Raw genomic sequence first — 23,673 nt, 5'->3', positions numbered from 1 at the left:
CAGTGGGCCAAGGACACACAGAGGACTTGGTGTTGGCCTCTTCTTCCTCCCCATGCTCACTGCACATCCCTTTCTCAGCTCAGATGCCTGCGACTCCCGGCCCACCCCACCCAGCCCCCTTTACTAAGGACTGGACCCCTGGTCCTCCTGTACACTTCCTATCTGCAACCTGATTCACCTAGAATGGAAACCAGTCTTTTATCCATCCTCCCATACCTGTTTCACCTGCAGTGTCCCTGATTTGGTACATGGACCACTGGAATCTTGACTATTCTTTGACACTTCTCTTTCAAATCCAGTTTAATATCAAAATCAGCTGACTCCATTTCAGAAGCCACCACTTCCATTTGCACTGTCACTTCCTATGGCCTGAAAGCCAAATCCTGCCCAACTTCTGCAGGGTTACTGTGAAAGCCCCTGCCAATCTCCACATAAATGGCGGCCCTTTCCCACACGCGTATGGCCCCAAGCACGCCTGTCCCAGCAGATGCTCAGTATTGCTTGCTGAAATCTTCCTTTTGAGTCTGCAGCCACATTTTCTGAGTATCCTCTGGTAGGCCTGCTGTCCCCCTGCATGCACTTGTGTCTCTATGCTCTTCCTCTGGTTCTTTCTAGCTGAAACTGTCTTGGGAGCAGCCAGTGCTGGGGAAAAGCACATTAAAACAAGTCACGTAGGGCGCCTGGGTGGCTCAGGTAAGCAACTGCCTTCGGCTCAGGTCATGATGCCGGACTCCCGGGATCGAGTCCCGCATCCGGCTCCCAGCTCCGCAGGGAGTCTACTTCTCCCCTCTCATATAAATAAATAAAATCTTAAAAAAGAAAACAGAAATCACGTAGAAGTGCCGTTGATTGAGAATGGCTTGTGTGTGTCCTGCTGGGCAGCACTCGTGTCTTCGTAAGGGTTCTGCCTTATTTCAGGGGCCACAGGAGAGCAGCCCGTGAGCTCAAGGCGCCATCCACCATGTTTCATGTGGCCTTCACAATGTCCTAAGTAGTTATGAATTGGATGCCAGCATTTCAAAATCAGCAGACTGATTTGCACAAAAGATTTCTCTTGAGCAACCACAAGACTGGGCCATGCTGATGTGCTGTTCCCATGGGTCCGACAAACCCGCTGGGTTGAAAGACTACTAAACACAGTGCCTAGCCCACGATATGCACTCAACAAATTTTTTAGAAGTGGAAAAAGAAGGAAGCTCACAAAAGAAGATAATGCTATTCAGTTTGGCTTCTCACTTCTACTGATAGCTACTTCCACTTAAAAAACAAGTCCTCAAATACCATTTTATGATAGGGCCAAATGACTTTTAAATACTAAATGCTATTTTAAGTATCTGGTTTAAAATGTATTCAACATCATCCAGCTTTTGTTTTTTAATGTTATTTTTCAATTTGTTTTAATATTAATTGATCATGTAATAGCTAAAGAATAAGGATTTGAGTTCTTGATTATATAAGATGAAGTATTTATTTCTGTGATAATGTACTTAATGTCAAATCTAATGCAGTTATGTCACCTGCCTTTAATACCAATGCCTTTCGTGCAAGCAGCGAACTTAAACCAAGTCCTAGTCCTTGTACGTTATTTCTGTTCTTCCCTGGCCAACTCTAACATCCACATTCTGTTCTGTAGAGCTCATGACACTTAAGAAAGATAATCTTCCTCTTTACTACATTGAAAAGAACTTTCCTCTTTAGGAAGCAAGCTCTGGGAGGCAGAAGCTAGGCTGGGTATATTCTATATTTTGCTCAGCTGTCCAAAGGCTCAAACAATTGATGAAGTTCAAAGAGAAATAAAGGAGATTTTCTGAAGCAAAGTGATCTACTCGTTCTGTTCCAGCATGATGTGGAAGAGAACAGCTGGTGGGTATAATGACTGTAATTTCTTAACAGTTACGTTAAGTAAATAAATGCTTCTGGGCTTTTTTAGTTTAGATAGATTGAACAGAAAAACATTTTTGTTACATGGAAAAATTTTACTTAAAACATTATGCTAGTATAATTTCTTATTCAGAATGAAAAAAGATGTCAGAAAAATTATGCCTTTGACTATGAAAGAAAATGTGAAGTTTGAAATCATCTCACCTCCCACATTGAAATTCACCAAAACAGCATTCAAAAAGAATGTAGATTTAAAATTCTAGTGTGGGTGGCTAAGTGTTCGTAGCACATTCTGACTGTTATTGTAGGTAGGCATTTGAATGTAATGGCAGAACATGTTAATTTAAAGGAAATTAGAACTTTAAACGACACTGTTAAATTAGTCATCAAAAAGGATTAGTCACCAAAAATGACCAATGTTTTCTTTCAAATTTTAAATAGTCATAATCAGGGGCGCCTGGGTGGCTCAGTGGGTTAAAGCCTCTGCCTTCGGCTCAGGTCATGATCCCAGGGTCCTGGGATCGAGCCCCTCATCGGGCTCCCCGCTCAGCGGGGAGCCCGCTTCCCCCTCTCTCTCTGCCTGCCTCTCTGCCTGCTTGAGATCTCTGTCTGTCAAATAAACAAATAAAAAAAACTTTAAGTAGTCATAATCAAATAAGAGGCCAACTAAACTTTATTTAAAACCCCACTTAGGGGTGCCGGGTGGCTCCGTTGGTTAAACATCTGCCTTTGGCTCAGATCTTGATCCCAGGGTCCTGGAACTGAGCCCCACATTGGGCTCCCTGCTCAGCACGGAGCCTGCTTCTCCCTTTCCCTCTGCCACTCCCCCTGTGTGTGGCCTCTCTCTCACTTATTCTCTTTCTCTCTCTCTCTCAAATAAAATCTTTAAAAACAAAACAAAACAAAACCTCCACTTAAAGAACCAGAAGGCAGAGCTCAGGTTTACTACCCTAGTGCGAAGTGAGGGGAGGGAGGTTCTGGAAAGAGGAGTCACAAAGAGAGAACACCAAATTCTGTACACTTTGCCTAAATTGCCAGATGACCTCTGAACTATGCATGTGTGAAGCAGACGCAAGCATCCCAGCTAAGGCTGAGGGAACTGAAGGTTTCAGCTGCCATCGTTAACAATCGAGGTACAGTGTGGAGTATGAGGACAGCCAAAGTAACTGCCTATTAAATCCTTATCAACCACAAACAACCTCTTCAGAGGGACATAACTGAATTGATAATATCTACATTTACTTAAACGTCCGTAATACATCTCAAAATTACTAGACAGTTAAAAAAGAGGAAAACATAACTCCCAATCAGGAAAAAAGAGAAAATTAATGATGATTAATCCCCAAATGATTTATATGTTGGAATTCGCAGGCAAAATATCAAAGCAGCTATTACAGCTTTGCTCAAGTACATAAAAAGAAAATATGCCTTCCAAAAGTAGGAGCGTTGGGTGGCACAGTTGTTAAGTGTCTGCCTTCTACCCAGGTCATGAAGCCAGGGATGGAGCCCCACATTGGGCTCCCTGCTCAGCGGGAAGCCTGCTTCTCCCTCTCTCCTTCCCCCTGCTTGTGTTCTCTTTCTCCCTGTATCTGTCTCTGTCAAATAAATAAAATCTTTAAAAAATAAAAATAAAACAAAAATAAACAAATAGGAAATCTCATCCGAGAAACAGAAAGACGTAACTGTATATAAATTTTAGACCTAATAGATGCAATCTGTGAAATTAAAAAAAATCCCTAGCTGCTTTTACCAGATAACTGGAGGGAACATAGAAGAATCAGGGGACACATGTGTTGCTCTGTTTATACTGGGAATAGGCACTCTGTCACATCAGGGGCAACAGCTGCACTTGTCAGGGTAGTATGAAAAAAATGTTTTAAGACTGCAAGTTTATACAGGAATCAGGGAACATAGAAAATAGATCAACAGAAATTATTCAATCTGAAAGTCTGAGAGAAAAAAAAAAGAATGAAAACAAAAGAAAAAAGCCAAAACCTCAGTGAGTCGTATATAGTAGCAAGAGATGTATATATATTTGATTGGAGTTCAGGAGAACAAGAATGGGGAAGAGAAGTATTTGGAGAAATAATAACCCCCAGTTTCCCAAACTTGGTGAAATATGTAAACTTACAGATGTTAAAAGCTCACAAAACCACCAAGCAGGTTAAGTATGAAGAAAATTATGGTGAGGCTCATCATAACGAAATCACTGAATGTCAAAAATAAAGAGAAAAATGACATCATACATAGGGAAACACGCAAGGGAGGAAAGAAGTGAATGATCTCTGCTCCACCAGAAGCACATGGAAGCCAGTACACATGGAAAGAGATAATTTTTAACATCTCTGTGAGCAGCACATGGGTCCAAGATATTCTTTTTTTATCCATTCTGGAAATCTCTTTTTTAATCAATAACACTTAAAGAAATTATTAATATAAAGAGATTAAGGTCTCCTGCTGTGACTTCTTTTGTGCTTCATTTGTAACCTCTTTTGGAAATCCAAATTACATAATACAGGTAACAAGATAAAAAAATGGGTGCAAAAATATGAGTAAGATCTGCTTATTAAATAAGAGCATCATATTAGCATTAATTTCTTGATTTTGATAACTGTATTGCTATCTCAGCGCCTATCCATGTTCTTAGGAAATGTACACTGACATGTGTAGGGGTAAAAGGCCATCATGCTTGCAATCTATTTTCAAATGGCTCTGGAAAAATATGCATAAAAAATGAAGCACATAATTATAGAATTTGGTTGAAGGAAACACCGGAAGATTTTGTACTTTTAAATGTAAAAATAAAACATTACAAAGCAAAAAGAGGGGTCAGAAATGAAATGTTATCCAAATTCTAGTTGAGTGTGAATGATCACCTTGTATGAAGGAAATGAAATCTATTATTCTTGCATTTTTTTAAATTAGGGAAAACAGACACCATCACAAATTTACACGAGTAAAATGAGGTCCAACTGACTTCCTTAAAGTCACATTATGATGTAAAGACCTGTTTCAGCAAAATAATGGATGATAAAAATGAAAAATAAACTTGAATTTTATTTCAGTGTTCAAGAAAGAAAGAGGACATGTTAACTAAACCCCCAAAGTAAGAAAGGTAGATCGATCACCCAAAGACCAAGGATGCCTAATCCATATGGAGAACTGCACTAGCTACTGCTGGCGTTCAGAGAGGTATCACCATGTCATCCAAGACTAACACTGTCAAAACAGACAATACAAGATGGTAAGTACTACATTTTCAAGTAAATTCTAGGTAATTTTCAAGTGACTCTTTGTTGAAAGAATCTAGTTTATTAGTTATCTATTACCAGTAATGTTTTCACCCAGTAAATGTTGGCCATGATCTGAGCCCAAGGCATGCTTAACCGACCAAGCCATCCAGGCGCCCCTCTAAAAATATTAAACTTGTTATCATTAACCCAATATTTGCATTTTAAAAACAGAACTGAGCTGGACTTGACCTTGAAAGATGATCTGGTTTAGAAAGCCTATCACCATAATCATAAGGCCATAATTTTAAAATCCCATTTGCTTAAAATTAGCTAAATACAAATCATTTCACAGGTGGCAAACTGCAAACCGGCATCTTCGCACTCTGACCCCAAGGTGGATCCCTGCCCATTGCTTTATACAACGTCTCTGCCACTGCACTTCGCAAGCTGCGGTCTCCCTTGCCAGACTGTGAGTTTCCAAGGCTAAGGTTCTAGCCCGGAGGTCTGCGCCCGTTCCCGCACAGGGGCGGCAGGAGGCGGGGACTACTGCCCCGCGTCCTGCTGGCTTTCGAACCATCTTTATACTGTGCCCTTAAGGTTTCTAAACGCGGCCCGCGCGGGAACGTCTTAAGCACCAAGCACTTTTCAGCTTTTCTTGCCAAACTGGCGAACCACCACATTCGGGGTCTTGGCCTCCCCGTTAGTGTCGGAACTCCGCTCGTGGCTTCCCAGGGCCTGCGACTTCGAGGATCCCTCCCTGGAGTCACCCGAATTTTCCTCCGAAGCTGGAGCTGCGCACGCGCCCAGCCCAGCCCAGCCCAAAACCCTCGCCCCTTGAGAGGAGGGCCGCGGAGGCGCCGGGAGGCCCTCGAACCGGGCCAAAGCGGAGGACGACCGGCGGTTGGCCCGCGCAGGCCCCGGCCCTCCCGCACCAGCCGGGCTGCGTCCGTCTCCCCGTCGCCGCCCTCGGGGCTTGTTATGGCGAGCGAGCGAAGGGGCGGAGTGGGGACGGCTGGGGTAGGGAGGAGGCAGGACCGGCCGGGGGCTTCCCGCTCTGGACCCTCTGAAAATCCCAGGGGGCCTCCAGGACAGACGCGCCGGGCCCGCAAGCCTGACGCGTATCTCCCCTTGTTTAGATTGACTCTCCCAGCCTTCCGCTTTCCTCTGCCGGGGAGGGGGTGGACTTCCGCTTTTAACTCGGAGTGACTTCCTGCAAGAGCTGATGGACTGAAACCAAGGCAGCACCCGGGTCTGCCGGCCACTCGGGGCAAGACACGGAACCCGATGTGGGTTTCGCTAAACCAGTTCCGGGATCCTATTTTTTAGTCATGGTGTCCGGCGCTCGGTCCACCACGGAGTCGACCTGGGAGCCGCCGGAAGTCGCTCCGAGGAGAGACAGGAAGTCCCTCCCCTTCCTCCCAGAGGGAAGACGGTGAGCCGGAGGAGTCAGTCAGAGAGGCGAGCAGGAGCGATTCCGTCGGCAAACAGGTAAGTTATTCTCTAGCCGGGGCGGGGGGTTTGGAGGCGGGGACCGTCCAGCGTCAGCGCAGGGCCTGGGGGCGGTGGCTTGAGGGCCCGGGCCCGGGCGGCTGGGCGCCGGGAGCCCCGCCAGGGCCCTTCGCTCTTCCTCCTCCCCCCTCCCCCCGCCTCCGCCCCTCCCCGCTCGCCGGTCTCTCCCGACGCCGCCCAGCCTCGCCCGGCACACGCCCGCCGACCGCGGCCTGGCCGCCGCCCGGCCTCCGCTCCCGCCCTCCCCCGCTCGCTGTGCGGCAGTCTGCGGCCTGGCTCGCGCAGCCGGCGAGCCTCGGCCGCCCCGCGGGGCCGGCTGTCAGCACCCCTGCACGCAGCGGGGCGCTTCTTACCGCCCGGCTTGCCCCGGCGCGGGGCTGCGGAGGTGTCGGTTTATGGTCTGGGCGGTGGTTTCCTCCTGCGCCCGCCCACGCCCAGGTCACCCCCCAGAAGCACCGATGCGCCGCTGCCACTCGCGCCTCCTTCCGTTAAGGACGCTGGGCGGGCGGCTGGTGACCGAGAGCAGCACCACTGCAGTTGGAGGGTCCTGGCCCCTCGCGGTCAGCGTCTCCGGACGCCAGGGCGAGGCCCGGGCTGCGGCGCACGGTTGCTTGCCGCGGCGGGTTTTGCTCTGGTAGACACGCAGCTCTTCTAGCCAGAGAGCACGCCCTGAGTGTGCCAGCCCGTTTTCTGGAGATTAGTCCTGGTGGAGGTGGCCCAGGAGCTCCGGACCCCTGTGGGGTGTAGGAGTTGTGAATAGCCCTTTTGTTTCACCGGGGGGGTTCAAGAATGGGAAGGGCATCCGTGGACACACGTGTAGGATTTCTCTGTTTTATAGGTAGTCATAGGCCTGATGGTGACGGCCTTGCAACTTTACAGCCAGCGCTGGTGGGGCTAGTCACCGTACGCACCTGTTCTGCGGCGAGGAGTTCGGTCCAGCAGGGACCCCGGGCCGGGAAGGGCACCGAGGCATTGATTAGAGCATCATTTCTGGTGTGTACTCCACATGCTTCAGTTAGCACAGCAGTCTCCTAGAGTACGGATTAATTCTTCCCTTTTTTCCACTTAAAACCCAGATTAACGTGACCAACGTTAGTGTCAGAATTCAAATCTCTAGTGTTAGTTACGCATTCTTCCACAAGTTCCTTACACTCGAGGTGACTAACTCCTGTTGACATGTCTGACGAACAGTAAGGCAAGGTTCTCCAGCAGCTGGTCTTTCTGTAAGGCAAGTGTGACTGTTGCTGATAACGCAGTTGCCACTGGTGTGTTTTTAAAAACTGTATTTTGGAATAATTTGGGATTTGTAGAAAAGCTGTAGGGTAGGACAGAGTTCCACTGGCATTCAGCAACGTGAAGGGAGCCAACAGTGGTCCCGGTTTATTTCCAGACACCACCGTAGGTGCTGGTGTTGGCAACGCACCGTGACTTCAGGATCTGCTTGAGGAGGCAGATACAGAAACAAACGGGAGTGCGTTTTCCTGAGTGCTAACGTGGCGATGCATAGAGCAAAGGATGTCTGACTGCCTGGGAAGCAGCCTGGGTGAGGGCTCTCAGGATACAGGGTTTGAGTTAGGGCCCAGGATTAGCTGGCATTCACTTGCTTCATGGGGCCTTTCTCCCAACATTGACTTTAATTGGGTTCGTGTTGTTAGAGGAGAATTCTCTGACCTTTGTAAATTAGACTCTCCCCACATCTCAGAGAAGGGGTTTTGTATGACAGGTTTCTTAGCTATCACAGTGGTGAGAAGAATCCCAGTTCATAAATCCACAAACAGGAGAAGAAATTAAGCTGTTTTTCTTATGCAGTAATGGAAGTGTCTAGTTCTATACGTTTTAAAATTCTTTATTTTCAAACTTGTTAAATACTTTCTGTGGTCAGATCATCCATGTTCTTTGTGCAGCGTTGGGGGCATAGTTCTTCTGAGCTATAACCTGGTGTGTTAGAACCCCATACCAGAGGGGACATTTGAGTGAGTGTCTTAGCTCGGCTGCTAGAACAAAATAGGATAGCCTGGAGAGCAGAAACCACAGAAATTTACTTATCGCAGCTCTGAGCATGAAGTCCAGGATCAAGGTGCTGGTTCCTGGTGAGGACTCTTCCCGGTTTACAGATGTCCCCTTCCTTGCTGTGTCCTCACGTGGCAGAGAGAGGAACTCAGGACTCTTCTCCCCTTCTTATAAGGACACTGATTCATCATGGAGACCGTACTCTCATGATCTCATTTAAATCTAGGTACTTCTCAAAGGTCACACCTGCAAATACCATCACAATGGGGATTATGGATTTAACATATGAATTTTGGGGGAGGACACAATTCAGTCTATAGTAGCTGGATTTCTTGGAGATTTTGTTATGTGGAATTCCTCCCGTACAGACTTGTTTATTCAAATAAATAGGCAACCATAAAGTCAGCATTTGTATTGCTTTTGCTAAAGCAAACACAATTTTACCTAAATAAGACATTACACACACACACACACACACACACACATTTATTTGTTTGTTTGTTTTTTGAAGATAGCACACGCATGAATGGGAGTGAGGTGGGTGAGGGAGAGAGAATCCTGGAGCCGACTCCCCACTGAGTGTGGAGCCAAGTCTGGGCTCCATTCTAGGACCCTGAGATCATGACGTGAGCCAAAGTCAAGAGTCAGTAGTTTAATCAACTGAGCCACTCAGGCACCCCTTCTTTTAGATATATTGAATGTGATTCAGAGACCAGTTGAGGGAAAGAAGAAATTTAGATTGTTTCATTTTGATGAAAAAGAAAGATGTGGGGAAATACCTGGGTGGCCATTTCACTTTTAGGCCTTATAGGAGGGACTGCCTTCCTAGACCGATCAAATCTTGGTCTGAGGCGTGTGGCGGTGATCTGTTCTAGTTCCGTGGTCATCCTGTAAGGAGGCTGAGCCCCCACAGAAGCTGAGTAATCTCTCAGAGACTAGTGGTGGAGCAGGGATTAGAATCAGGCTTCCTGATTCCCAGGCCAGTCTTTCTGCTTCCATCGGTGGTTCTCAAAGTCAAGGTGCAGCTGAGTCACCTGGAGAGTGTGTGAAAACACAGCTGCTCAGCATGCCCCGAGCCTCTAACTCAGCAGATGTGGACTGGAGCTGAGAATCTGCGTTGCTGACCAGCTCCTCCTGGGTGATGCTGAAGCTGTGGGCTCCGAGGTCACACTTTGACACCCCTAGCCATACACGATGTGACCTTTGATCTCTTAGGAGAGTGAGTAAGCTCCATGGGTTTATACCAGTGTAAACTTTTCCCTGCTACTCCGAAAATTGGGTGGTTTAAATTTGTGTTACAAATAGCAGCGCACCAAAACCATAATGATTAAAAAAAAATAATAATAAAGGACTAGAAATATAGTGTTTCTTGGAGAGAGTCATTTTGGCACTTCCAAGGATAATTTTTGGAGATAATTCTAGAGGTCAAAACCACTTACTATTGAAGGGGAGTCACGTGAGCTGTGAGGGTCCTCTATCTTACTGACATTTGCTCTAAAAAGGCGTTCGTATTAATTGCTAGGTTGTATAGGAGTGAAAAATTATTCCAGTTTTGTTACTGTATGCTTTTCTCTGTTGTGTTCTAAAATGTTCATTTCTTATATATCAAAATATTATCAGGCTCTAGCAGTTATGTAGCCATAGTAGATGTTAAATAAATGTAAGTTGAATTGAATTAAAAAAGATTAAGGGGGAAAATAAATTAGGCCATTTATCTGGAGAGATTTCAGTACCCTAGGAAAATGACTGTATTTTCTACGTTATCACAATTACAGGCTTTTATGAAATAATTACAGTGTATTCCAGCATAAGCTCTGTTCGCAAATATTGGAATTTTTAAGCACAATTTTGGAGGATGTAGCCTGTTTTTATGTTACAGGTAATGAGTGATTCATCTCATACCTTTGTGTATTGTTTATCTGAAATGATTTGCAAACAATTTATACTTTGAAATAATTTGAGAATTACAAAAAAATTGCTAACGTAGTTCAGAGAGCTTCTGTATACTTTTCAGCCAGCATCCCTTTACTAACCTCTTATGCATCCATAGTGCAGTTACCGAAACCAGACAGTTTCTGGAGACTTTGAGGTTCACCACCAGGTCCTTTTTCTTGTCCAGGACCCAGTGCAGTATCCCACATTGCTGTACGGTACTCGGTCTCCTTAGTCTCTTCCAGTCTGTGACAGCTCCTTTTGGTTTTCTTTATTTTTTATGATCTTTATACATTTGAAGAGTGCTGGTCAGTTATTTTGTAGAATGTTTTGATTTGTCTGATGTTTTGGATTTGTCTGATGTCCTTTCATGAGTAAAGTGAAGGTGAAGCTTTTTGGCAGGAATACCACGGCGATGAAGTTGTGCCCTTCTCAGTCTCGTGTTGGGACGTACATGAGGCAGATATGTCTTATCACTAGTGAATGTTAACTTTGATCTCTTGGTTGAGGTAGTGTGTGATAGCTATGCTTTAAAGTTAAAAATTTTCCCTTTGAAATTAATGACTCTCATCACTTCACTGATCTTTGGTGCAGAAGTTTAAAAAGAAATGAGCATATAATGTCAGAATCCTTTGAGCCTCTCCCAATTGTGAGATATTTCTTATCTCGGGAGCTTTATTCTTATTTGTTAGACGCAAACGTAGCAGGGAAAGGGGAAAGTGTAGGCCCTTAGAAGAATGGTCATCTGCTCAAGAACTTGTACTTGGTCTTGGTCAGTCTCAGTTTTGAATTGGAAGGAATGGATGCTGTTTGTCCCAGTTCTTTTGCTGTGATTCTGCAATGTCTCACATTTGTCTTCCAGTGTGTGACTTTCCATAACTACACTGCATTTCTTAAAATTCTCCCCAGAGCCTTTTTGCAGAAGATAGAGACACTTCAGTTCCTCACAAGGTGTTTGCTCTAAGTATTCTCCCTCTTACCAGCAGCTGGTTGTCCATGGAGCTGGGTGCGTGTGTTCTCTTTGATGCTGGATGTATTACACATATACACCTGTAAATTGTCTCTGTGTTCAAAACGTGTGTGCCTTTACTGTCCCAGCCAGAATAACTTGAAGTCATGTATCTGGTCTGTCTCCCAGCAAAGCTCACAAGCTCTCTGGATTCAGGGAGTAGACCTCTTTTTGCTTACCAGTGACTTGCTTGGTACCTGGCACACCCAAGGCACTTGATAAATGTTTATGAATAAATGAATATTTATATGTGCATTTTGTTGACTGCTTTGGTTAGTTACTGGAATATTGTGAACATCTTTTCACATTAATGCACTGTAATCTGCACCGTGCTCCAGTGTACAGACATGTTCTAGCCCATCCTGTGTCACTGGATATTAGGTTGTTTATAATTTTTGTATTATAAAGAGTTTCATGCTGAATATCCTTAAATACATATTTTGTCCAGTTATTTCCTGTAGAGTCACTGATAGCTCAAAGAATATACCTGTTATAAGGCTGTGTGTATATGTGTGTGTGTGCACGTGCACATGCTTGTGTGGAGAGAGAGCGAAAAATTAACTTCTAGAAAGGTGTATAGATGGATATTGCAGCTGATAATATTGAGAGCAACAGTTTTCCCACACTTTCTCCAGTGCTTAATTCTCTATATTTTTAGAAAGACATCACATTGAGTTTTCGGGATTTTTTTGAGGATTCTTCCTGGGATGTGGTAGGTTGGGGATCATAGTCTAATTTCACATTGAAATTTTTCCTATTTTTGTTTTCATATTTTTCATATTTCATATTTTCATGTTTTTGTTTGCCCCAGTGAGAGAGCAGAATAAATTTCAATGAAGGAGTGAGTGGTTAATACCTAATCGGTATTTCACTTGGGGCACTTTTTGTATCCTCCCCAAAATTATAGTTGGCTGTGGGCTGTGAGTGTGGCCTTTACCAAATACGAAGCTCCTTGAGAGTGGGATACATTTCTAGATCACATCATTAAAAAAAAATCAACTGTAGGCCCATTAAAGGCTTAAATACATCAAAATTGTGAAACTTCTAGAAGACAAGGTAGGACAGTAGTTGTAGGATTCTGATACAAGAGGTTCTAAAATCACAGAAGGTGCAGACCATAAAGTGAAAGATTGATATGTTTGACAATATTAACATTGATAACTTGTATTTATTAAAAGAAACCATCAAGTAAGTAAACAGAGAAGTCACAAGTGAGAATAGGCGTTTTCAGTACATATTACTGATAAAAGATTAGTATCCAGAAGGGTAACTGGCAAATCAGTAAAAATAGAAAAATGGGCAAAGGACCCCAATAGGCATCTCACAAAAGAGGAATCCCGAATGCAAAGATTTTCAACTTAATTAGTAATTAAGGAAAGGCAAATTAGGATGAAAAGGATATATAGTTTCACACACATTAGGTTGGCCGCAGTGTAAAAATCTGGCAGTATCTGTTGTTTGGGAGGTAAGAAACCATTGGAGTGCTTACACACAACTAGTAGGAGTCTAACTTGGTGTGATAACTTTGGGATTATGTAGTGAAGTTAGAGATGCATGTACCCTTTGTCCCAGTAGTTCCATTCTTGAGTCTTTTTCCTAGAGCAGTGCTTCTAAATTGTGTTCCCAAGATTTCATGGGAATCATAGGCAGATTTTGGGCCTCAGCCTAGACCTACTCAGACATGGGGATGGGGCCACTTAACAAGCTCTTCAGGTGATCAGGTGCATGCCAAAACTGGCAAACCACTGCCTTGGAGAAACTCCTGTACTTGAGTGCCTGGTGGCGTGTACAAGAGTGCTCATGGTTGTTCTGGTAAAAGAAGAAAATTGGAAGCAGTGTCCATCTCAAGAGGATGGGTAAATTGTATTATACTTTTACCGTGAAGGACTATACAGTATTGAAACTGAATGAATTTTAGCTACATGCATTACCAAGGGTAAGTGTCAGGAATGTCATCTGGGGGAAGAAAAGATACTTTCAGAAGAATGCATTTAGTCTCCCCCCCCCTTTTTTTAAGTTTAGAAATTTGCAAAACAAAATTGCATATTGTTAGAAGTACAGATTTGATGAAGTGGTAAAACATAAACACAAAGTTCGTGTTAGCAGACGGTTCTGTAAGAGGATAGGTGATGGGGGCACCAAGAGGGACTACGAAGATAAGGATTTCATTTTTTTAAGCTGTGATCTGTATCCAGGGCTGGCTTCTATGACGCTGAATAACTTGCACATATTAAAATTATTTTTTGTGTCTACCAAATATTTAAAACACAAGCATTTATTTTATTTTATTTTTTCTGTTTGCAAAGTCTATGAGAGGGACTATTCACTTTATATGAAAAAGATAGGATGGGGTGATTGTGGTAAAGATGTGTTTTTGCAGGAGTTGGGTATAAAGTTACTTTCAGGAGCAGAGATTTCAAAAAGAAAATTGGTTTCGATGATAATGATTGTTAATACTTGCTGAGCAATTACTGGGTGCCAAGCACATTATGTACTGAGTTTATACTCTGTTGAGGATTGACCCTCAACAGTGAACCTGTGGGGGCCAGTGCCACCACTACAGAGGAGGAAGGCACCCGTGGGCACGTGGAAGTGATAGAGTCTGTCTGATCTGAAACACACTGTAGACAAGGTCAGAGCAAGGAGACAATTTGACAAAACAGTAATGACTGAGAGTGTTGGTGTTATGAGAAAAAACGTAAAAGTCAAAATGGTAGTATGGAAGACTGGTAACGGCTCTTTTCATCCCATTTGCCATGTTACTTTGTCTTAGGTTTGTTTTTAAATGTATGTGGCTTTATCATTCTAGCAGATGACAAGTCCCTAAAGCTGAAAAACAGTCGTATTCTGTTGCAATTCTAAGGGCTGTGTCTTCCAGGTCATTAGAAAGTGGTGTTATTGCAGAGAGTTTATGAAATCATACTTCTTTACTTGGGCAATTGGTTGCTAAACAGGGAACTTTTGGGAAATCTACCTTTGTCTATTTTTTTTTTAACCTTTGATAATTTTTTTTTGAGTGTCATATTTATCTCATATGAGAGGACTTTTTCTTAAACATTGCTTATGCTGAAAACCTTATTTAAAGCAATCAAGGTGTGAAATTAACAAGTACAGGATAAATAAAAATGGTTCTAGAAGGCCTAAGTCAAATTATATGTCCTATAGAACCAAATAGCACTACTATTTTTGTTTAATATTCAGAGTGCTAAAATTTTCTAAACCAGAACTGTCAAACATTTGTAATTATATCATGTCATACTTTGTATCAAAGTCAGCCCCTGACTAAGAAGTTGACAGCCCATGATAGTCCTTCCATAGCAGGGATGTCTGCATTTCAGACACATGGAGTGCTTGTCAGAGATCCCTTATGGGCAGATGTAGAACACAGGCTTCTTAAAACAGATTTTAGATACTTCAGCTTTTCTAGTTTCTGCTGCGGTTTGCTAAAGCTACATTATCTCAGTCTTAGCTCTCAGTGCTTTTCAGTGTGTTTGAGGTTAACGTTTCTCCTTTATTTTCTCTAATATGCTCTGCTTTTTGTCCTGTAAAAACAAACGGGGTGCCTGGGTGGCTCAGTGGGTTAAGCCTCTGCCTTCGGCTCAGATCATGATCTCAGGGTCCTGGGATTGAGCCCTGAATCGGGCTCTCTATTCAGCAGGGAGCCTGTTTCCCCCTCTCTCTGCCTGCCTCTCTGCCTACTTGTGATTTCTCTGTCGAGTAGATAAATAAAATATTAAAAGAAAAAAACCCACAAACAACAAAACAGTGTTAAATAAAAACAAGTAAGGTAATAAGAAGCCTGGTTGGGAAAAGACACTGTATAACACAGTTGGAGTTATATCAGTGTAATCATCCAATGCAGCCAAAGTCCAGTGTTCTTGTCAGTTACTAAATATAATGGAAACTTGGTGTTTTAAACCTAGAAGAAGCAACAAATTACTGCTTTTGAAGTGTACAATTCACTTAAGATTTCTGCTAATTCTGAATTATAGGTCAGAATTTGAAATATAATTATTGGATCAGTTACTATAGGATGAGGACTCATAGTAGTGCATATAATTATAAAGACATTAGAATTTAAACTAAGGTGCTAATGTACTTTTAAAAATAGCTTAGAAAATTTAGATCATTAGTAGAGGTAGTAGAAATTACTGTCTTTCAAAAAATGAGATCAAACAGTTTTCATTAAAGATCTTGTGGGTCCATCATGTGGTTTTACATATGGGTGGTGATTAACACCCTAGGCATTCAGGGTGGTAGAGTTTGAGGCAGTGTTTGCCAAAGGGGACATTCAGAATATCTCTTTGTGGCAAGTGATGACGTAGGCAAACGGTCTGGTGGGGTGGGGGTGGGTCTGAGCTCTCCCTGTGGCGGCCAGTTTAGTACAGCACATTTACTCTCTTTCCTGGTTCAGCTTGCTTGTTCCCCTTTCTTTCTTCCTCCTCCTCTGTGCCTCAGTTGCAAGTCCTGTAAATATGTGTGAAGTATGTCTTGTTTTTTTGAAGGTAGGAAGGACTTTAATCCAGGAGATCCCAAGTCTGGCTCATCACAGTCATGCAGGAGCTCTTCAAAACCATAGACTTCTGTCCCTACCCCAGATTGCCTGCCTGCCTGCCTGCCTGCCTGCCTTCCTTCCTTCCTTCCTTCCTTCCTTCCTTCCTTCCTTCCTTCCTTTTCTTTCTTTCAAGAATGCAAGTGCAGGGATGGATGTGCAAGCTCGAGGGGGAGAGGCAGAGGGAGAGAGTGAGGGAGAATCCCAAGCAGACTCCAGGCCTGCAGGGAGCCCCACATGGGGTTCCATCTTATGACCCTGAGATCATGACCTGAGCTGAAGTCAAGAGCGCCGCATCTGACAAGCCACTTAGGCACCCCTCGATGTTCTTAATCACAGTGTCTCCATGGGTAGGTCCAAGGGTTCAAGTTTTGATGATTAGGTGAATTTGTAAGTTATGGATGTGGTCTGTAATTCCCTTGTTTTACAAATATGGAAGGAAGAGCTCCAGGTATGCTCTTGGGTATAGTTGTCTTTCTCAAAGCTTTTGTAAGTCTTTTAAGGACTGAAAGCTTTCCTTAATGTTCTCGTGAGAAGCACTGTGTAATTTTGGGGTTGGTGTGTGGTAGAGGGGGCTGGCCACCCACCTAAACCCATCAGTTTTTCTCTTTCAAACAATGGAGCTACAGGGCCCTAGCCGCCTGTTCCTGACCATGGCAGGAAGCAAGTGTGAGTCAAGCGGTAGATGCCACTTTTCAGTCAAGGCTTTTAGGAAGCAAATGTGCTGCCTCTTTCCTGCTCCTTTGCTTCTGTCCGCTGGATGCAGGCAATGAGGAAGCTCTAAGGCACGGCCCTGAAGATGGAAGGAGCTGGGATTCCAGTATCAGTGGGGACCTGACTGCCTGCAGAGCAGGAATACCTACCTGCCTTGGAAGCTTACGAGAGCAAGACACAGACTTCTGTATTTGTGTTTGACCCATTTTTAAGCCCACTTCTTACAGTAGTTAAGGTGTTAGGGCATTAAGTTCTCGTCGGGTTGGTTCCAGCTCCTGTATCCAAATCAGAAAAGGAAAAGCAGGTTGTGAAGCTGTAGGAAATTAGAGTTCTGTAGTTACCCTTCTCTACGGATAGAGTTCTGTGAGCTGTTCCTCAGAGAGTGGAAGCGTGGGATTACAGGGCTGGGGTGTTCTGTCATTCTGCCCTATTTTCTTAGAAGTGTGATCTGAAGGAGGCGCCTAGCCACATGTGACGCTCCCTAAATGGCGCCTGTGAGACCCCCGAGGAAGGGCTGCCAGCGTGCGGGAGAGGACTGATTTTCCGAGCATGCTGGTTTCAGAATGAACTCAGAGCTGACAATTCTTGCTGATTTTTATTGATTTTTTAGAATTGATAGAATTAAAAAATTAGTGAATGAGTAAGATGTATGTGATGCGGAATTTTTCAAGTGTTGATATTTGCCTACTTCATTGTTTTGCTGTATTTCATACCATAGTATTTTAATCTCAAATTTTTTTTAACTTGGCCTTGTCATAGGAAGTGATGTATTAGTATATGTGGAGTCCTAAGTTGGTCCTATTTTTTTTTTCTTATACATAGTTGAGTAATACAGACTTTTTAAAAAATCCTTGCTTGTGGTATAGGACTTTATTTTAAAATGGCCTTAGTGATATCTCTGTTCACGTGTGAAACACTGTTCCTTAGTCACTTCCGTACTTCATCCATAGATTTTGAATAGAAATAAATGCAGCCACTGGAAACCGGCAGACACATATGTCAGAGGGGGCTTTGGCCACAGCATTTTCCTCTTGAGAAGGTTGCTATTCTGTTTGCTTACTGTCTACATTTGTTGTCACTGAGGGATCACCTAAACAGCATGTCTCAACCATGAACGTGGAAGGAAGGGGAGATCTTGGAAAACACTGAATCCGTGGCAGAGAAAGCACGTGATGGTGACCTTGCCCCAAGCACACAGAGGGTGACAAGGCTTGAAGGGAGCTGAGAAGCACCACCAGATCACTGCTTTAAATTATTTTGGGTGTATGAGGAAAGAAGGGCAGTGGGGAAATTACTCAGCTGTCCCCCTTCTCCTTCCAGTTGCCCATATTCTTTTGTTCACCTAAGCATACGTAAGGTGCCACCATGGGGACATTCTGGGCACTTCAGCAGTAGCAGGGGCTTTGTAGGGGGGTGACTCTGCCATCCTTGTAACCGAGGAGGTACCCCAAGCACATCTTCACTCCCCTCTTGGTTCTAGAACTTACCTGAGATGTTGGATTTATACACACGTTATGTTTTAACCTCTTCATTCATTTTGATAGTTTGTCTCCTGATGTATAAATTAATACAGAATATCTGCCTTCTAAGTTGAGAAGGGAGCTTCTTTGTTCAAGTGTTCCAGAATTTTGTAGATGAGTCTTACGCATTATAGACGATGAGCAAACTGAAACTTAGCCTTTTTTGGTTTTGCTTTTGAAGAGTCTGACTTTGTATATAGTCGTTTTCTCTCCTGCCTTTCTTTACCCATATTTTATTTTTTGAATTCATTAACACTCATATCAGCAGGCAGGATAAATACGAGCAGGGAAGACAAATAAAGGAAAGGTGATAGAATTTCAGACGAGTTTATTTTTGTAATTTGTACCACATCAGGTAAAACAGAAGAATTGTGTTAAAATACTCCAAGAACAATCATTTAAATAAAGTTTAAATTAAAGTTTAATGTAAGCATTAAATAAAGTTTGGAGGTTATTTAACTTTCTCTCATTTATAGTAATTAGTTAGAATGAGATGTGAGAGACACAGAGGCTTAGTCAAAAACAGCAAAATGGAAGTCAGAAGGAGTGTTCAGAGGGAAACTTAAGAACGGAAATAAATGCAGTTATACTAGGTGAAAACTATGGGAAAAGGGTTAAGAAAAATTATAGAAGCACAAGAGCTCTGTGTAATGAATGGCAAGAAACCTGCAGAGAGAACCTTCTAGCGTAATGAAGGGACCCATAGGTGTATATGATTGCCAGCGGCTCCTAGTCACAGAGAACCGGACTGGATGCTACGGTCAGAGCTTACATGTGGAGGACTGGAGATGGAAGTGGTGCCGACTGGACCTACGGACGTAAGAAGTCTTGTGATGCCTCAGCCGTATGTGCCCACTGTGTGCCTTTTCACATCGTGCCTTTGCGGGGAAGCTCCGCTGTGTGTGCCGGTTTGCAGCCTTTTGCGTGGGACGTGAGGAAGGTTTATCTGTTGCGGATAGCTGGTTGATGCCACTGGAATTTTGAAGGTTCAGCACATTAACCAGCTTTGCCAGGACCGTGAAAAATGCCCTCATACTCCTCTGAAGTAGGACGTTCTGTTGGCCTTGGCATCTCCCAGGACTTTTTTAAGGCTGGTGTGGAAACTGCAGTGGGCAAAAATGGACAGGAAGATGCCAACATCCCCCCCCCCCCCCCCACCGTGATGGCAAAGGAGTTAAAACTTTTTAGTACAGAGACTCAGCTATACGAGGAAGGATAACTTTTGCAGTAGGACCTCAATCAGAAGTCACGTCTTTTTGGATTCCTGGGAGTCTAAATGGGAACTACTAGTTCGTGTATAGAGTAAGGGTTTTGTCAAGTCTAAGAAGTGATCTTTGTCACTTTTAAGGAGCGTTATAGTCTTCTAACCGTGCCCCCCGCCGATGGTTAGTAGAGCTGTGGGGAGGTCTTGGTAAGCCATCAGATTGAAACCAGCTCACCTTTTTGTTGGTGGTCGTGTTCTTTACTTTTTATTTGGGGATAATTTGGAGAGTATGCATACTCTCTCCTACACACACGTGTGTGTACACACACACTTTTTTCCTGAACCTTTTGAGAGCGAAATTTAAATATATCATGACCCTTTACCTATAAATCAGTGTCTGTTTTCTAGAGATAAGGATATTCCTGTATATAATTGAAGTATTTAATTTTATAATTTTACATTGGTACTTATAGAGAAACAGAACCAATGACATATTAAATACAGATATATGAAATATGAGCCTGGCATGAGGGCACTATTGGAGTTGGGAGGACCTCTTCTGCCAGCAAAGAAGATGTACGAGAACTTAGGGACTCCATATCCCCAGTTTTATCACAGTCTCCTGCATGCCCCCGTCCCAGCCTTGAGGGGCTGGGTCCTTCCCGGTTAGTGCCCTCGGAGTGACAGTGCACCGCTGCGAGGAGGACACTCAGCTGGCTTTCTGATCTAGCCAGTCTCAGAAGGGTGTTCGGCATTTGAGACACAGCACTTTCAACCCTGCAGAGATCAGGCTTTCCTCTGGGGCACACTTGGAGGCTCTCAGGTCATTTATGCTGTGCTTGAGCGGGGACTCCGACTCCCTGAGCTCATCGTTTTCTTTCATCATTTTGTCCGGCTGCATTAGGGCCAAGCAGCCATTCGGTATATTCTGTGGCTCCCATATGCGTTAGTATTGTATATAGAATGACTTAGCTCTTGCGTTCATGTAAGTGGTTGATTAGGAATATCCAGTGCAGATATTTTGTGTATCTGCAATCCGTTCTCATCGTGGACCAAATGGAAGTGCTCTCTCTACTGAAAACAGAGTAGTTAGCATCTTTAATCAGATTAGAGAGCCTCTTCTAGAAGTCCCAGAACTAAGTCAGAAAACTTCACCTCACTATTCTCCTCCAGAACTACTCTGTACAGAGCTCTGTGTCAGGATTCTTCAGAGACGGAGAGTCGACACACACATGTGTGTGCACGCGGATGAGTGGCTGTGGGCCAGGGCTTGCTCACATGGCACCGGGGTTAGGAGCCCCACAGTCCACTTTCTGCGGCCGGGAGACACGGAGATGTTGGTGTTTTCATTCTGATTCTGAAAGCCCAAGAACCAGGAGTGTGAAGGCCCGAGAAGACGGATGTCCCAGCTCAAGCTAAAACAAAAACCAAATTTGCCCCTTTTCTGCCTTTTTGTTCTATGTTGGCCTCACTGATTGGGGGACACCCACCTGCATTGGTGAGGGTGATCTTTACTCAGTCTGTTGATTCAGGTGCTTGTCCCTTCCAGAAATGCCTTCATAGACACACCCAGATGTAGTGTTTTACCGGCTATCTGGCTATCCCTTAACCCACTTAGTTAACACATACAGTTAATCATCGCAGTCCTTTTTGTCAGTTGACCTAAAATGTCCTTAGTAGTAGCATTTTTTCCCTGCCACCACAGGATCCAGGTTGACAACAGGCATTGCATTTTGTTGTCCTGTCTCCTTTGCCTCCTTGAACTTGGAATGTTTCCATAGTCTTTGTCTTTTATGACATTGACATTGGGTGAAGAATGTAGTCCTCCCCCTGTTTTTTTTTTTTTTTTGTTTTTTTTTCCGTGTTAAATAAAGTATTCCTCATTTTGTGTTTGTCTGCTGTTTCCTCTTGTCTAACTGCAGGATTTGCATTCTCAGCTGCACGGATGCATGGGGGTCCTGTCCGTCCAAGAGTGTTCTGTCTGGAGGCATACCCTGTCTGTCTGCCCTTCCTTGAGGGTGTTAATTTTTACCACCCTCCCCCCACAAGGTGTTGCTGATTTATCCACCAGACAATCAGTTACTGAGGTTGTTTTTTAATTCCTCCCTTGCAAGTGATAAGCAGTTGCTTTATCACCAATTAAGCATTCTGCATATCGAAATGATCCCCCCAGATTTAGCACCCGTTGGTGATTCTTTGGCACCCTTTGCCACTATGATTGTCTGTCTCCATCACTCTGTCCATCTTTACCAGTCGGCCCTCAGCATCCTAGTACACACAGAGCTGTTGTTTGCCCATCGGTTCATCCATGTGTCTGTCTCCCAGCTATCAATATGGACTTACCCGTTCCTGTGTCTACTGGTGCTTCATTATTTGATGCTCCAGTCATCCCAGATTTGGCCAGTGGGAGCCCTTTCCAGCTGACTCCAGTGTCTTTGTCACATTGGGGTTTTTTTTTTTTTTTTTGAAAGCATTTCTCTACTTTTTGACATAATAAAGAAAATGTTCCAGGCTCATCTTGTATACTTCTACCTTGCTCCAGCCCTAGAATCTGTCATTTCTTGAGGCTGCCAGGTTCCTTTTAGTAGGGTTGGTGTTGGGATGCCAAGGTCGGGTATTAATGGTGTGTTAATGGTTGCTGTCCACCTCCCTCCCTTCTTGATTGTCAGTGGGAGGTCCTGAGTGTTTCACCAAACATCCCCCATAACTATCCTTTTATTTATTTTGACTCTTGAGTTTAGTCCAAGAAGCACAATCATGAATGCATTTCTTTCTTAGGGTTTCTCTTCTTGATGGTAGTCATCAATTTTCATTACTTCAGCCATCTGAAGAGATTTTTTAAAGTGTCCATGTCAGTCTTCCCCCCAAAATAATCTATTTTAGAAAGTATAGTAAAATGTTAGGAAAAAGAAAAAAGTTACCTATAATTTTGCCACCCAGAGGAAAAAAACTATTAACTTTGGTATGTAAATGGACTGGGTTGGATCTGCATCCATTTTAAAAATTGAACACTGAAGGCTTTCTCCTTTCTAAATATACTTTCTTAGCACCCACATCTTTTCATACCTAATAATTTATATTCCACATGTCTTGAGGCTTGATAGTTTTATATCGTGTGTTAGCTTATTGACATTTGGAATTACAGTGTTTTCCAGATTTCTCCCCAAATTAGCAGTTTCAGTCTTTTTTCCCTGCAGCTCTGTAATGAGCCTTTGTACCCGTCCCCGCTCTCCCCAGTGGACCTGCTGAAGAGGTCTCGCCAAGAACTCTGGAACGTGTCTTGGGACATGTTTTTGTTGTATTTCTCCCAGATTCGCAATTTGGAAATTCCCTTTTTCTTCCTGTTTTTCCACTGGAATGAAAAAAAAATCCATACCTTTTCTCTTGGTAGTTAGTGCTGAGTGGCTTCTTACTGTCACTGAGGGGTTTTCTCCTCGAATGTAGGGTCTTGTCTTTCCCTCACATGGAACCCAGGGCTCCGAGGCTCAGGGCCAGTGGCTGTCACACGTCCTGCGGCCTTTCGCTGGGCCGGTTGGGAGGAAAACAAAGACTTCCTTCCTTGCTCTTCAATGTTCTTTTTTACTAGTGTTTAAAATTTTCAGAGCAAATATATTACATGTTTCTTCTTATTCTCCTACTTTTTCCTCCGCTTTCATATACCCTGTGCTTCATTGTCTTGCCTTTTGAAAAAAAGATAAAAGGCAAATCTGAGGAAAGTATACTAAGTTTTATCATGGAATGCTTTTTTTATGGGCATATTATAAATTCTTGAAAATAAAGGGTCTAATGGAAACACTTAATGAGAAAGTACAGGGGGCTCTATCACACGTACCCCCCTCCTTTTTTTAAGTGAATAGACCGTTTAAACTAAATTAAGTAAAGGATATAAATTCTGTTGTTTCAGTTTTAATACTTCATGACTGATTTTATAGATGAAATTATATTTTACAATAAATAGGAAGAAGAATTTATACAGCCTGTTCTATTTGATGTGAAACAGCAAATCCCATTTCTCTGTAGTTGTAAAGAAAATTCATTATAATGTCTTTAGTTGTAAGAGATGGTTTCATTGTGATTAGTTACATTGATAATAAAACAACCTTTTCAAA

The 23,673-nt window shown here is 43.4% G+C and overlaps 1 protein-coding gene across 15 annotated transcripts in view; it reads left to right on the top strand.

Annotated features, from left to right (window-relative positions):
* Nucleotides 1-6,384: 6,384 nt before the first annotated feature.
* The window catches only part of ZNF407 (zinc finger protein 407), a 427,984-nt gene continuing 410,695 nt past the window's right edge, over nt 6,385-23,673 (top strand). For 11 of the 15 annotated variants that reach the window (XM_047696583.1, XM_047696574.1, XM_047696573.1 and 8 more), the window contains exon 1: nt 6,389-6,602. The gene's annotated coding sequence lies outside the window, so the exon portion shown is untranslated. Of the gene's footprint in view, nt 6,603-7,541; nt 7,617-23,673 lie in introns of those variants that run through there. The other 4 variants (XM_047696575.1, XM_047696576.1, XM_047696585.1 and 1 more) reach the window with 4 other exon arrangements.

This window comes from Lutra lutra, chromosome 12 (genome assembly GCF_902655055.1).
Source record: "Lutra lutra chromosome 12, mLutLut1.2, whole genome shotgun sequence".
In the NCBI taxonomy this organism is placed as follows: domain Eukaryota; kingdom Metazoa; phylum Chordata; class Mammalia; order Carnivora; family Mustelidae; genus Lutra; species Lutra lutra.
This window is presented reverse-complemented; position numbering and strand designations above follow the sequence as displayed.